This window comes from Eumetopias jubatus, unplaced genomic scaffold (assembly GCF_037043125.1).
Source record: "Eumetopias jubatus isolate StellerSeaLion01/CBP00866 unplaced genomic scaffold, mEumJub1_p1.0 scaffold_16, whole genome shotgun sequence".
In the NCBI taxonomy this organism is placed as follows: Eukaryota; Metazoa; Chordata; class Mammalia; order Carnivora; family Otariidae; genus Eumetopias; species Eumetopias jubatus.
The window spans coordinates 78447853-78464557 of NW_028274822.1; the positions used below are offsets into that span (position 1 = coordinate 78447853).

At 44.7% G+C, this 16705-nt stretch overlaps 1 protein-coding gene across 1 annotated transcript in view; it reads right to left on the reverse strand.

The window, feature by feature from the left end:
- CCDC60 (coiled-coil domain containing 60) overlaps positions 1-16705 on the reverse strand; it is a 169063-nt gene that overhangs the window by 99914 nt on the left and 52444 nt on the right. The window lies entirely within an intron of this gene.

The window sequence follows — 16705 nt, forward strand, 5'->3', positions numbered from 1 at the left end:
GTGTTGTGATGAGCACTGGGTGTTATACGCAACTAATGAATCGTTGAACACTACACAAAAACTTATGATGTACTATATGCTGGCTAAATGAACATAATAAAAAAGTTTAATAATCATGTAAAAAAAAATCGTTGTTGGTGGCATAGGCAGCTGATTTGCAAAGCTGAAACTTGTCAATGTAAAGATGCCCAGGTACATTTCTTGCCCTCGCCGTCCACATAGCAGGATTTTAGGAGTGAATTATCCAGGTGGTGGTTCATGATTTTTTCCTCCCTTTCTAGTATTCATTTGCCTTGCCTAGCCATAAGGGAAACCTCACAAGACTTAAATTCATTGCTCAGAGGCTGATACCAGGTCAATGTAAAGAAGAGAGTTAAATTAACTGTATTGTAATATAAAAGTCACTTTTCTCAGCCCCAGCTTTGCGAAACAATAATAAGAACATTATCTGGATTACCCTGTCTTGAAATGAATTCCTGCAGAACTAATTTTTTTTTAATCAAAGGAAATCACAAGAAATTCTGGGGAAATGGGCCCTTTCAGATGAAGCTGGGGGGAGAATGCATTGCAGTGACTTTTCTGAAGGGCGATTCATCAATGCATACTAAGTGCCGCCAAAGTGCACTTGCCTCCGGATCTAACGATCCTTCTGCTGTCAGGCATCCTATGGGAATATCCCTGCATGGGCACGGAGATCCATCAACAAAATTGTTCATTGGGATGCTGCTTGTGAGAGCAAACTCTTGGAAACCAACCTATACATCTTCACAGTGGAAGACAGGTTAAATAATTACAGTGCGTCTAAACAATGGAATAGTATGCAGCAATTAAGTGTGGTGACAATATAATGATGGCAGTATATTTACTGACACACGGAGATGTCTGAGTTCTTTGAGTGAGAAGACATGTTACAATATGTATCACGCGATTCTGCTTTTGTTTTTTTTTTTTTTTTGGAAAATTATCTGTGTGCATGTTCACATCTCCAAAGATACAGAAAGCTATACCCCCTGCCCCCAAATGCAGGGAGTCTCTCTCCGGGGGTGGGATTATGCGAATTTTATTTTACTTTTCCTTAGTTTCTGTGATATTCCTGGTGCTCTGCAATAAATATTACTCGGCTATGTGATAAACAAAGAGAAAAGATTACCAAAAAAACAGGAAGTGGCCAAGTGAAGTTTGGCAAAGGCCGATTGGTAGCGCTGTGTGGAGGGTGTTTTCCCAAAGGCGGAGTGAGGACTGGTGGTGTGCTCACGGGCAGAAATCACAATATGGCACTGGACACATGGCGGGGGAGGCGTGGTGCTTCCCCAGCAGCTCTCATCACCTACTTTCTCTGAAATTGAAATTGTGCGGTGATGTCCACTGCTCTGGGCCTTTTAGGTGGAATGTGGAAAGGGAGGTGTGTAGTTGCATCCAAGGCAAATGGCGTTTGTGGCACTGTGGTGGGGGTGGAGAGTGGCGTCTGGAGCCAGGGGAAAGGGACTGTCACTGGCCTGATTCCCAACCATTTTTCTCCTGGGTCACCCAGTACACGTCCTGTGTGAGGCAGCTCAGATGAAGAATGGAGAGTCTCCGGGGGCCTGGGTGGTTCAGTAGGTTAAGCGTCTGACTCTTGATTTTGGCTTAGATCATGATCTGGGTTGTGAGATCGAGCCCCATGTCAGGCTCTGCGCTCAGCACAGAATCTGCTTGAGATTCTCTCTCTCCCACTCTCTCTCTGCCCTTCTGCCTGTTCGCTTGTGCGTGCTCTGTCTCTCCAAATAAATAAAATCTTAAAAAAAAAAAAAAAGAATGGAGAGTCTCTGGCAACCCCCCAGAATACTTGTCACTGCAGCACCTTCTCATCCACTAAGTATTTAGGATACAAAAAAAGCATCCAGGATAGCCTCCAATAAACTCAACTAGATATGAAACAGTGGAATCATGTATCAACTTTATTTTTGTAGTTATTATTAACAATGAACTACAGGTAACATATCTTAATATACCCAGTTGTTTCAACCCCTTGGCTGAAAATGAATGGCAAACCTGTCAGTTTTCAGCTTAAGGGATGGGTGAAGTGGGAGAGGAGACCGACCTCCATGGAGGCATGTAGGGGTCTCCGGGAGTACTTTCTACAACTTCTACATAATGGACATTTGCTTTCCTCACACCCCGGGATCGCTTCACTCTCCCTCTTGCTACTAGTTCCCTCATTAGACCATTTGCCCCTCCCCCATGGGGGCACTTGCACTCTGGGAGATAGTCATGGGACCAGCAGCAGGGGTGGTCCTGAGTGGCTGAAGCCAAACACACCCCATCCCCCATCACAGTGACTGGTTTAGGAATGGTCATGTGATGTAGTTTGGGCAGATGAGATGCAAGCAGACATTTGCCAGGGGCTTCTAGAAAGCATGATTCCTAGATCTTTTGAGGAACCACAGGCAGTGAAGTCCTCTTTCCTCTTTGACTATAATCGGAGAAGCAGATACCCCTGGGAGTTGCTGACAGCCATTTTGTGCCCATGAGGGTTGCCAGCCTCCAGTTGAAGATGTGGGGGAAGGCACAGAAGAAAGTCAAAGAAAAACTTGTTCCGTGGTGCCTTGTTGAACTGATCAAGCATCACTAGACTTTTCATGAGCATCTCCTTTATTATTTAAACCAGCTTGAATTGGATTTTCTGTTACCTGCAACCTTAGGATTTCTATCTGAAATAGGTCCTCCCTTGGGTGTGCCAAGGCAGTCAGTAGATCAAGAATTATTCTAACTTGTCTTCTTTTCCCTTCCCTTCCTCTTTTGGGTGATCAACATCAGATGACATCCATTCTGGTGCATCTTGCTGTGAAAGCAATGAGATTGGCCATGTTGAGATCAAACATTTGAAGTCAAGGTTACCTCTTCCTAATCCCTCTCTTTTCCTGAGCACCTCATTAACTCTTTCTTGCAGGACCAAAGTAACTTTCTTAAAAGATATTGTGAATTAAAAATACTTATGAACAAAGAAAAACCAAACACACTCAAATTTCCCTGCCAGATAATTTGAAAATACACAATTGAAACCCTGCTTGAACTCACTGTTGTGTACACATCACTCTCTTAAATGTCTCAAGTTTCACCCCCTTCAGGAAGCAAATATGATACTCTTCAAATGTGACATGACAAATATTCCCCCCCCCCCAAATCTTGCCTACTGATAGTTGCCTCTAAAAGAGAATTGACTGGGGTTGGTGCTGACTAGTTTATAGCAGCAAAGCCAAGTTGTCCCCTCGACTGGACACAAAACTTGGGCAGGACAAGATCCACGCCACAATCCCTGCGATTATGTCAGCATTTCAGTGGATTCTCCCATTTTCACTGTGACCGTTGTTTAAGCACAATTATAATAAGCCAGTGGTAATAATTGGCATTGAATGAGGGAGTTCTGTTTGTCAGGACATTTACCAACACCATTTGATATTAGCACAATTAAAAGTGTACAAGACATCCAAGAATCACTATCTTTATAACTTTCCAGAGGGCAATTTAGCCATGTGTATATGTAGCCTTAAAAGCACATATGCTCATACCCCCAGCAATTCGACTTTTATCCAAGGAAATTTTGCAGAAAGGATTAAAAGATTTATCCACGAGGATGCTTATCACAGCAGTATGAATAGTGAAAAACATCTAAATGTCCAGCAATGAGCATTGAGAGGATAAATCACGGTTTATCCAGATGATGGCAAATGATGCATTTGAATTTGGTGCTGCTATTTAATGTTGCTATCAATGTATATTTGTTGCTATGGAAAGGAATATAATTTCAAGTGAAAATGAATGTTACAAAAATATAAAGAAGTTAGATTATAGAGAGTTATAAGATTCATATTCATAGAAATCTATAGATATTTCTGAAAATAATGCACAAACACAAATTATGTTTTAAAAGTAATGATATATGGCAAGGTACATATGCAATGACATGAGAAGTTGGAAGTAAATATAACAAATGTTAATAGGGATATTATCTCAGGGTGTTTGAATTATGGGTAAGCAATTTTTAATTTGGGTCATCTTTTTCCCTTCCTTAAAAATAACTTACCCATATTAGTTAGCTAATAAAGTAATAGTGTTTTCATGTTTGTAAAGCAATTCTGACTGCTTCTATTGGTATAAGCTAAGTGTAAGTTTTCAGTGCTGTTTTATTTATTTATTTTTAAAGATTTTATTTATTTGAGAAAGAGTGAGAGAGAGAGAGAGAGCACAAGTGGGGGGAGGGCCAGAGGGAGAGGGAGAAGCAGGCTCCCCACTGAGCAGGAGCCTGGGATCACGGGAGCCTAGGATCACGACCTGAGCCGAAGGCAGATGCTTAACTGACTGAGCCACCCAGGCGCCCTCAGTGCTGTTTTAAATTGAGTCATCTGAGAGTCTGGGGTGATGTAAGTTAATAGTATATGTTAGCACACTGTATCAGGTAGGGTCTAGGCAGGAAACAGAGCTCATGGCAGGTAGTTCAATACAGGGAATTAATATAGGGAAGCAGTTATAAAGGTGTAAGAACTGAAAAGCTAGGTAAGGGGTTGGCATGACATGCTAGAGATTGCTAAAAGAAAGAAGCTTTTACCACCTCTAGGGATAGAGGGGCTAAGGGGAGAGGTAGACTTCAAAAGCCCTGGAATTGGGCCACCTGGCAGAAGGTGGGCTCATGGAAGAGTTGTGGTTTCAGTTGGAGCTGCCGCCAGAAGCGGAATAAAGGGATAGGGAGAAATACTCTGGCTTCTTCCTTCCTCTGACCCTCCCATTTCCTCTTCATGCCTATTGGCTGAACCGACCTGGAAGCCCGCTGGGAAATGTAGTTTGCACGGATCAGCCCCCTATGGGGAGCAGGACATGAAAATGGAAATGAGGGCCAAAATCAAATGGCTGTGGTTAGAGTTTCTGCTCTGGGTGCTGACCAGTGATTTTTTGGACCATAAATCTGGTTCTCCTATTAATAAGGACCACTTTGCAGATGGTAACATTGGATATTCCTAATCTTTGGATCCTAAGTTTGAGGTTTTTAGAATTTTCCATGGCTTAGATGCATATCCAGAATTGGGATCATTCTCTCTCTCTCAAAATCATTATCAAAACCCAGGTTTCTAAAGTATCCAGAACCCACCTGCTTCTCCCAGTTTCTTTCCCTGGGAAGTTTGGCTGACCCTTGAACAACATGGGTTTGAACTGTGTGTGTCCACTTGGATTTTTTTTTACAGCACAGTTCTGTAAATGTATATTCTCTTCTGTATGATTTTCTTAATAACATTTTCTTTTCTCTAATTTAATTCATTGTAAGAATACAATATACAATACATATAAATATAAAATATGTGTTAATCAACTGTTTACCTTGTCAGTAAGGCTTCTAGTCAATAGTAGGGTATTAGTAGTTAAGTTTTTTGGGGGGAGTCTAAAGTTATACACAGATTTTTGACTGTGTGTGTGTGGGAGGGGTTCGGTGCTCCTAATTCCCATGTAGTTCGAGGGCCAACTATATTGTATATTCCAGATCCTCATAGACCACTTCCTCTTGCACCAAAATTTATATGTCCTATGTCCCGTACTGATAAACAAGCTGATGCTATTTCCTCCCTGCTGACACTGATTAAAATGTCTCCCTACCCAGGTAATCTATACAATTCTACGTTTAAGATTGTATTCTGGTTATGAGACTAACTAATGAACATTGCAGAAGATCAAGAAAAGATACAGAAAAGATTAAGAGAAAGTAAAAGCCAAGTATCACCCCATCACCAGCACTTTGGATGTCCTTTGCCTTGCTTTCTGGAACAACTTCCAGCCGGGATTCATGAAAACCATCCTGGGACAATGGACTTCAGTTTTCTGTCCTTGCTTCCCTTGGGAGTGCCATTGGCCTTAAGAGCCTTCAGTTATTCCATTGACTTGCAGAGCATGGCGGAGGCCTCTATTCTTGGTTCCTTGGAAAACAAAGTCAAATCTCTGCCCTGTCCACATTTTCTTCTTCTGATGGATCTATAAATGCATCTTTGACGGCAGGTCTGTGAGAAATGCCACATGACATCCTGTAATGTGTCAGGTTAAAAGCTGATAAATGCAGAGGGCAGGAGTACAGCTCAAGTGGAGCCTTAGATGGGGATGGTTTGGGGGCAGGTGTACTCACATTTAATATTCATGTGCTGGGACTGTTTAAAATAGTAACATTTGGAAGCGATTTGGTTTAACCTGACAGCTGAGAAGTGGGAGGTTGCAGGAGTGAATAGAAAAAGTTCTGTTGTCCAAAAGACCCAGGTTTGAGTACTGGCTCTGTCATAGAGGAGTTGAGTAACTCAGACAACTTTCCGCGTGTTTCCCCATCTGTGAAATGGAGTTAATGCTGTCTACCAATAACATTTCTATTCCTCTGTGTGCTGTACACTATTCTAAGCGTGTTCTTATTTGAAATGCGTGATTCCATTTAGACCTTGCCATATTATTATTTTCATTGTATAGAGAAGCAAGCTGAGGCTTTGAAAGGTGAACATGACATGCTATTGAGTGGCAAAGTCTGGATCTGAACTCAAGTTCAAGTGACAACAGAGCACGTATTCTTAACCATGACTTCATTCTGATTCCCATTTTGCACAGTGGGGGCTAAATAAGGAATAGCAGGTGCTGGCTATTAATTTACAGATACTACCTCTAAAGCCTGCCCACTCAATTTTGTTGGATTTTGTCATAAACATTTTTATATTGCGACAAATCAGAAGGCTTTGTTGGAGGTCATGACTGGAAAGCCAATCTTTTAAATATCTGTTGTTCTTTGTCTTTTTATGAAAGAATGTTCCAAACCCATCTTTGTTATTTCTTAAAATATGATCTACTTCCTAGAATCGGATTAAGATGGAAATGAATTCCTGCTAAATGCACTTGGGCTGATGCAGATATCAGGGGAACAGCTGGAATGCTCCATCAAGTGGTGAGGGGGAAGGGAGGCCGTTTGAAAAGCTGAGAGCACTGAGGAGCAAGCAAGATGATTAGCAAATTTCAGACTCATTATGGAGAAGCTGTAAAGAACAAAATGGGCAGAGAGTGGGTAGGATCCATGGCAAGAGCATACACATGAGCCCAGAGATCTTTGCTTGCACACTGATATTTAAGCTTTCGGTGGGTTTATGATGGTGATCGGTACTTTCCGCTGGGGAGAATGAAGGTTTGTTTGTTTGTTTGTTTGTTTGTTTTGGTCATAAATATAAGTACCTACCTATAGGGATAACCCAGAACTAGTGATCTCATCCCCATGTAGACACTTCTAGCTGAAATATGCATGTGCTATTGAATTCCTTAAAGAATTTCTTTGCTGAAAGCAGGGTGCCATCCTTTAGAGTATTTTGATTCAGTTACTCTTGTTTTTCTCATCTTTCTATGAACCCAGGAGAAACAAGGTTGGGGGCCTGGGGAGTAGTGGGGTGGTGGAAAAGGGGACAGGTCATCCAGGGGAGAAGAGTGAGTCCTCTGCTAAGGACAGAATAAGCAGCAAGAATCTCGGGGGGGGGGGGTGGGGGGAGGGGGGAGGAAAGGGATGACAATGGTCCCTGGGAAGAGAGCTTCTGATCTCCAGCTCCTGACACAGTGTCTGGCCCCGAGTTCAATCCATCATTGCAGAATGACGAGATGAATGCATCACGGTCTCAAGGTTCAACCCTATAGGTTAATTATTAATTACAGAGGGAACAAGGTACCTGCATAATGACAAGCTCTGGAGGATACCACCTGAACCAGCGCAAGCACCCTCAGCATCACCAGTGATGGGACAAACTGATGTCACATGCCCTTGGAGCAATGCACTGGGAGGGCACAGCATCATCTACATGGTATTTCTGCCCCAAATGCCTGAGTCTGAGTGTGGTCAGAAAGGAATGATGAGAAAAATAAAAAGTGATGGTCCTTCTACAAAAATAAATGACCTGGAATCTTGGAAAAAGTCAACGCCTGTGTCATTCGGGGCCTCGGAAGCAGGTAATGAGACAGGAGTACAAGAGGCTTATTGGGATAAGCTTGTGAAAGAGAAAAGAGGGAAGAGAGCAGGACTGGGCGGAGACAGCCTCACACCACGATGGGGATCTGACAAAGCCTCAGCCAGTGCAACAGGGAGTTCTAGAGCAAAGACTACGCACTATGGGAGTGCAAGCGTAGGGCAGAAATGGCCGGCGCTCATTGACCGGGGGCGTTGGGTTGATCCTGCCCTCTGAGGGACATCTGAAACTACCCTGCCCTCTGAAAGTACCAATAACTAGAAGCTCTCAGCTACCTGCACTCCTTAGGGCTGAATGGCAAGTTCTTTCTTGGAGAGAGGTCCAAGAGACGCACCTCTGTGGCTTCCACAGTGTGGAATCTTATAAACCACCCCGCACATCTGTCACCAGCAACATCCACTCTGCGGGAGAGGGCCCCAGCTATGTCGACAGCTTGCCTTGGGACTGGATGGGGAGTCTGGGGCTGGGAGCCTTTTTTTGCATGGTTTTATTTAATCCTCACACCAACCTTTATGAGGTACCCGTATTCCTATGTTGCTGGAAAGGAAACCCAGGACCCTAGAGGTTAAGCTGCTTATCCAAGGGCCCGTGGGTTGTCAGTGGGGGAGCTCAGTAGCTTGTACTCTTTGACACCGTTCCCTGCCCCCCATCCTTCCCTAGTCCAGGGGCCAGCAAACAATGGCCTGCTGTTGGCTTTTGTAAATCGGGAGTTTTTACCGGAACTTACTAGAACACACTCATACCCCTTTATTTATGACTGAAAACCGAGGGAACTCTGTTTCCCGTCTGTAAATGAGAGACAGAGATGCCAGTCTGGGGTGGCCTGCAGAATTCATCTGATCTGTGCAGTGTTTACAGTCATTTGGAATTCATTTCCTACCTTTAGAAACGATGATCTTTCACATGCATGCTCAGATGTCTAGCGGTGCAAGGATATAAAAGGTTGCAGAAAATGTGGAGTGTGCAGGCTTCTTTTGTGTTGAGAGTGGGGTGGGGGAGGGGGAGTGACTAAGCCTCATAAATGGAAAAATTATTGTGGAATTGTTACTCATCTCCACTGTGCTCAGCGTTTTATGCCATCCATCCCATTTGTTTCTTCCCACGGTTATTAATAAACCCGGTTCACAGGGAGAGCACAGAGGAAGTCGTGCAAGGTCACACGTTTAGCCATCAGAGCCAAGACTAGAACCCCAATGTGATGGCTAATTTGAGGTGTCAGCTTGACTGGGCCACCGAGTGCCCCGATATTTTGTCAGGCACTATTCCGGGTGTTTCTCTGTGGATGTTTTTGGATGAGTTTAAACATTTAAATCAATAGACTGAGTAGAGAAGATTGCCCTTCCTAGTGTGGGTGGGCCTCATCCAATCAGCTGAAGCCAGAATAGAACAAAAGCTCATCTCCCCAGGCCCATAAGAGTTAGCTCCTCTTGGCCTGTCTGTCTTTGGAGCTGGAATATCAGTTTTTTCCCTGCCTCTGGACTCGAACTGATACATCAGCTCTTCCTGGGTCTTGCGCTGGGAGGCTTTCAGACTAGAGCATACACCACTGGGTCTCCAGCTGGGTCTCCAACTTGCCAACTGCAGGTCTTAGGTCTTGTCAGCCTCCACAATTGCACGAACCAATTCCTTGTAATGAATCTCTTTGTCTATATGCCTCCTGTTGGCTCTGTTTCTCTGGAGAACTCTAATGCATCCTATCTTCTTATAGTTAAAACTTGGGTCCTCAACCAGTAAGCCTCTCTGAAAATTCAAAGCCTTTTCCAATCCTTTGTGTCGGAGGGAAAGACAATATTATTCCATAATTTGTTCCTCAAATCCTCCTTGTTTCTAAGGAGGGTGATTGGTTTGTTGAGAAGGGAATGAGGGTGAAGATGGGTACTAGAGAAGCAGAGAGAGAGGATGAAGGGTTCCAGTTGGTAAAAGTAGAGTGAGATATCATGGAGGGTGGGGCGAGAGGGCAGAGCCTTGGGAGAGCCTTGGGGTGGGGCAGAGGGCAACTCACATCCAGTAAAAATGCACCAATGTAAAGGACTGTTTTATTGATATTTTCCTCCACGGGGCTCAAAGTAACCCCCCTCTCCATCTCTTCCGTGAACCCTCCAGTGAAATCCACATGACACACTGGAATTTTTTAAGCAGGAATTATGCTTTGAGGGGCTGGACAAGGTGTGAGCCAGGCCCCAAGGTATGCAGGGGAGAACGGAGGTGGAGGAGTGACCGATATGGAGGGGAAATGGGATGTGGATTCAGAGTCCCAGCTCCTTGCCCCTCTAGCTGTGTGACCGAAATTCTGTCACTCCTCTCTGTACATCAGGGCTCCCACCTGGCACCTGCCTAGTCTTCAGCCACGTCGCTGTGAGAAGCAGCTTGGTATATAGGCTTTGTGAACCAAACATGTCAGAGAAGGTTACTATCATTATCACGATATCATAAGTATGTGGAATTTTTACAAAATTGAAGCATAAATTAAAGACGAAAAGTATAACTTGAGTGAGATTACGAAAATATTCCCAAATACATTCATGAAGGACAGATTAAGACTATCAAACAACCTGGAGACGGTCAGGAATGGTAGCGATGCAGTGATTTAACAGTAGGTGGCGCTAGATGCCATAGCTTTCAATCAAGCCCAGGTTTCCTTTGATCTCTTTCTCCGCCACCCTCCACTCGCATTTGATTGAAATGGAAATTGGCTGCCAGCATCAGTGAGCCCCCAACAGCCCTGGGAATGAGCTGGCAGGAGGAGCAGCCAATGTGCTATAGCCACCCAGTTAAAAAAAAATTAATAAAATACATTAATCTCCTACGCTCTTTTAAAAGACTAAATATGAGGGGCCAGCAGTCCAGCGGTCGGGCAGCAGTAGCCAATGGGAATCCGTATGATGGGCTGTCATTCAAAGTCCCGGAGGAGCCTCTGGATACTGGCCCTAGGATGTAACAACCATCTTGCCAGCAGGACTTCTGTTTGATAATCATGCCTAAATTTATGCTTAAATAATTATGCCTAAAATTTTCAGGACCTCCCATGTGTCTGGAAAAGTGTTAGGGCTGGAGATGGCAAATGCGCTCCGCCTTGAGGGCCAGCTTCAATCTACATTAATAGCAGTGGCTGTCTGGTGCTCTCTGCAGTCCGATCTCATTCCAAGAATTCTGTGATTGATTAGCAATGTTTGCCATGGTTCCAGGAAGGAAAAGTAGCATCGAGACATACAACTGCCATTCCCGTGCCAGGCACTTTACCTAAGTGTGTGTGGGGGTGGGGGTTGGGGGGTAAGTCCCACATGCGCCTTCAGTTTCTTTTCTCTGTCCCTGGAAGAAGATGAAGTCAACATCCTTGCAAAATCCCAGTGAATCCCTTGAAGGTCCGAAGAAACCCAGCCTTCCATTGGTTAAACTCATTTAACCTCATTTTCCATATGAGAAGCAGAAGCAATGGTGAAAGGGAAAAGATGGAAGGTGCAGAATTGCTGCTGGGGGCTTGAATTCCCCTGGGGATGAGCTTTCCTGTGTCTCCAGGGCTGCGTTGATATGACTTCTACAATGCTGTGCACAGGATGCCATCCAATGCCAAGTTACGTGGGCCCGTTAGGACACTGAGTGAGGGGCAAGAGAAGCTCAAATATTTCTTGAATACCTACTATGCATTAGAAACCGGTCGGGTTTGCCCTCAAGGAGCTCACGGTCTAGCGGGGGAGACAGGTATCAAACAGGCAGTTGAGCTATAATGTGGCGATGTTCAGGCACTGACCCCAGCTTGAGGCTGGTGAGGGGAGGTTACTGGCCGAGGTGCTGACTGAGCTGAACACAAAAAGTGGGGGGTTGGGGAGAGAATGGTTTCAGACAGAGGGACCCACGGGGAGTTGGGATGTAGGGTATGATGCGGGCGGGGGAGCGCTGAAGGTTCTCCGGACGTCCCCAAGCAGGAGAAAATATGCCCAGAGCTGGTAATGCTGCTGAGAAGCCATAAGAAGCCACTTCAGCAAATAAGCTCAGAGTTGAGAGCCCTAGCTAAGGACTGAAGATGAAACCTCGAGTTTTATTTCATTTTTTTAAATCTTAGTTTTTCTTTTGAATAGGCAGCATTTTCAAATGGTTTAAAAACAAATAAAAGGGTAGGTAGTTAAAAAATATTACTTCCATCTTGTCCTCAAGCTATTCACTTCCCTCCCCAGAGAGGACAAGGGTTACCAAGCTCTTGTGTATCCTTCCAGAGAGATTTTATACTCTAATAAGGAAATGCACATGCGCGCGCACACACACAGACCCGCTGTACCACCTGGATGGGGCAGTCACGCCAAAGGCGGGCAGAATACTCCCTCCATTGCCCCAGAGGCCCCCTCAGTGTCCTGCACTGGCCCCGTGGACATCGTGGTGACTGGTCTGGCACCTCTCATGCAGAGCAGATGTGTGTTTCCAGCTGCCCTCAGGGTGAGTTTTCCAGCCAGTGTGTTCTGGATCAATGCATCCGATGCAGCAAAGGCTGCCTACTGAGGGAGCTTTACAAACACAAAACAAAACTGCAGCTATGATGCCTGTCACTGGCTCTCCATCCCTGGAGGAAGGGTATAATCCCCAGTACGGAAAATCCTCTAGTCTTCTGGCTCTGGCCTGAGGATCACTGTGGGGAAGGCAAGTGGACCATGGTTTGAGCACCAAGACTCTCCTTATATTCACAAAGTCAAAGGAAAACCAGCAGTTCTCATTTAAAATATTTGTTAGATTCAGCTTACCTCCTTAGCATGTTTCCTGTTTTTAACGTAGAAGTCAAAACCACTGATTTAAGCTGCTCTTACGCTTATGTTATAGACTGTGTGTTTTCCCTCCCTCCTCGAAATTCTAGCCTCATAGTGCTCGCAGGGAGTGTGACCTTGTCACATGGTGTCTTCGGTCTCTGGCACAAGGCCAAACCAGAGTGGTTTCTTGGCAGTTAGTCGTTGAGTGGGTGGATGAACCAGTGAAAATAAAGCTGTAATATTCTTTGATTTTCGACTTTTAGACTCAACTCCTAGACAAAGCCCGGAAAACTGAACCCGGGCCCAGAACAGAATGTGGGCTGTCAATCTTGATGATGTAAACGTAGTAGTAAAAGACCCAAGGAGAGATGATGAGCTGAACTCCTCCTCTATCAAGTGAGGAGTCAGAGATACTCTCTGCGGTGAATGGGGACAGAAATGCAACTGTAACATAGCTTTTAAAAAGGACTTTATTTTTATTTTTAACTTATTTTCTTTTAAAATTGAGAAGGTACAGAGATTTTCCCGTATATTCCCTGCCCCCACACGTGCAGAGCCCCCACACGTGCATTGTCAGCATCCCCCACCAGAGGAGTGTGCTTGTTACAATCGATGAACCTACATTGACACGTCATTATCACTTCAAGTTCGTGGGTTACATTAGGGGTCACGCTTGGTGATGCACATTCTATGGGTTTGATGAATGTCTAACGACATGTATCTGTCATGACAGTATCATACGGAAGAGTTTCACTGTCCTAATAACACATTTTTTAAAGTTGCAGAATTAACCAGTGACAGAACTAAAGGTAATACTATTTTGGGGAGGATGGGGCTTGGAGGTGGGGAGTGTGTAAGGATGCCAAGCGGCCAGATCCCCATTTTTTATAGCAGGAAGTCATTCAAGTCTTAAACATATAAGCTGAGAAATTGAAGTGCTACTTGAATAATTTGGAAATGTAGATCATTGGAAGAAATAATAGGCAAGTTGTCAGAAGTGGCAGCCTGGGGAATGCCTTCAGTAGTGAAAAGTGGGCTCAGAAGAGGGACTCCTACTCTTTGGTATTTTTTTTTTTTAACCAGCATATGTTTTACATTATTTTTTTTAATTAAAATAATTTGAGAACACTATTCAGAAGGAATGAAAATACAGAGCCCCACTTTGTTCCTATGAAAACCAACAAGCACAACAAGCCCCTAATATCCATTCTCATTTCGAAGCCAAGACAAAATTAATTTAGAAAAGAAAATACAGCTGGGGAGCAGAGTTTAGCAACCTCAGGAAATTCAGGGAAATGTAATTGAGTAAGAATTATCTCCTTAATTACTTCTGACCAAATCAATAACAACGCTAGATGAGAAACCACGGTCGTACCAACAAGTATCAAGTTACTGAGAAACGAATTGGGGTTCAGACTTGTTTGAAAGAGCAAAACACCTGCTTCTCGTGGTCAACAAACATGGTTCCTGGGTGGAGGATGGGCAGAGGCAGGGGAGGACAGTGGCCGGCAATCCTGGCGTGGGCCACCTGCTTATTGCTTTCAAAGGGTGAAAGCCTGCACAGAGAGCCCTTCTCCAAAGAGTTGAAAGCATGGTTCATCTCCATGCTTTGCTGATGCTCACCAGGGGAGAAGTAGTTAACCATGTAAGTGAGAGGGAGGTGAACCGAACACCCCAGAAGTAGTGAGTGGGAGCGCCTTTTTGTTTTCAGAGCACAAGGTTCTGTGTGGGAACTACACAGATTTCTTTGAAACCATCTTGGATGTGCCTTTCTAGGGAGGTGGTGAGGACCCTTGTTCCAAAGGGGCCCTGCTGGGCACACCTTCTAGATCTTTCTGGGACATGGTTATCTGGCCTGGGTTAAAATTCTATCTAGAGCTGGAATCTAAGTGGACACAATTTGCCTAACCTCATGCAGACCTACCTGTCTCCATCAATATTGGGGTCTCTTGACAATTGTCTAGGGCCTTCTCACTTCCCTCTCACACTCTGTGCCTTACTCTTGACTCCCCTGCTCCCTGGGACTTATCAGTGGGTCATCCCCACTGTCCAGGACACACTGGATATTCTTTTGTTCAAAAAAGACTTACCGAATCCCTCTTAGGATTCCAGCTTGGTGTTAGGAAATACACATCCTTCCCAAAGCTCCCACTCAGAGTCTTGTAGGGGGTAGACAGACAATTAAGCAGAGTACAATACCATGGAATATAGGCAGGGGTGGGAGTGGGCCTGGGGGGCTGTGGGCGCATGTGACCCACCCAGGGCAGGAAACAGAGATGAAGGAAGTGACTCCTAAGGCCAAGTGGAGACTTGAAGGACTAGGGGGATCTAAAAGAAGAGCAAGGAGGATGCTGTTCCAGGCAGAGGAACAGCATGTGCAAAGATCTGGAGTTGATAGAGAACCTTCCTATTTAAGCATGGTGGCTGGGAGCCTACCCAGGCCCCTGGGATTGGAGGTGGGACACTGATTTGCAGCTTGAGCTGATTAAAGCCCAAAGTTATACTCTTGGAGCCCTAGCCAGGGAAATCTGCGGACAGCTAGGGCTGCAGTAACCTCCTCCTAGGCACAGACCCAGCAATCACCTTCCCAGGGGAGCTGCCTCTCCCAACCTCGATCCATGTGGCTTCAAGGATGGGCACGTGACACAGCCCTGGCCAGTGAAAATATACCAGCAGCTCCCTGCCCACAGGGAGGGTTTGCCTCTTTTATGAATCTGAGACCCAGCGGCCTAATGGCTTTCAGTCCCAGGATACTTGCTTCAGCTGCTAGGAAAGAGCTCTCTTTCCATAGAGATTGCTGAGCTAGGAGAACGTCAGCCTGGAGCTCTTGGTTCATCATCTTGGTCACCATTTTGGTAAAGCCTACTTGAGAATGAAGCCAACATAGGAGAAAGAAGAAATAAGATAAAGATATTGTTGGAGCACCTGGACCTAACTATAATCCTGAAGTGAGATTTACCTATGGACTTTTTGTTTACTTGAGACAATTAATTTTCTCTTTTGCTTAGACCACTTTGAATTGAGTTTTCCTATCATTTGTAATCAAAAGGTCTTGACGATATATTAGTCTAGATGACCCCAAACTATAGCCCAGGAGAAACTGGGCTAGTCTAGATGACCATCTAGACTAGAAACTAGTCTAGATGACCCCAAACTATAGCCCAGGAGAGTTATACTATTTCCCTGTGTCTAAACCAAAACCCATGGGAGAGCACTAATTCTATACAGCTTTTCTTTTCTTTTTTTTTAAGATTTTATTTATTTGAGAGAGAGAGTATGTATGAGCAGGGGAAGGGGCAGAGGGACAAGCAGACTCCCCGCTGAGTGCCGAGTGGGGCTCAATCTCAGGACCCTGAAGCTGAAGTCAGACGCTTAACTGACGGAGCCACCCAGGTGCCCGGGAGAGCACTGATTTTAAAATCATCAGAGGAGAGGCATCTGGGTGGCTCCGTCAGTTAAGTATCTGACTTCCGCTCAGGTCATGATCCCAGAGACTCGGGATCAAACCCTCCATCAGGCTTCCTGCTCAGCGGGGAGTCTGCTTCTCCCTCTCCGTCTGCTTCTCCCCCCACTTGTGCTCTCCCTCTCTCTCCCTCTCCCTCTCAAATAAATAAGTAAAATCTTTTTAAAAATAATAATAAATTCATCAGAGATCATCAGAGTTGAGAGATTACCCAGCACAGCCCCCTCCATCACATGACAGATATACTAAAAATGGCCACCATTTATGGAATGCTTACTAAGTGTTACAAGGAGCCGTCCTAGGTGCTTTACATGTATTAACTCATTTCACTCTTGCAATACATTTTGTGGATAGGACTGTTTTTAACTCTATCTCATGGATTAGAAAATGGACTCACAGAGACATGGAGTCAATTTACAGACTTACATGACAAGTAAGGGGCAGAGGTGGAGTAGTTGAAATTCAAGCCGTAGCTTAGTTCCAGAGTGGGTACTCTCCCTGTTCCACAGACAGAT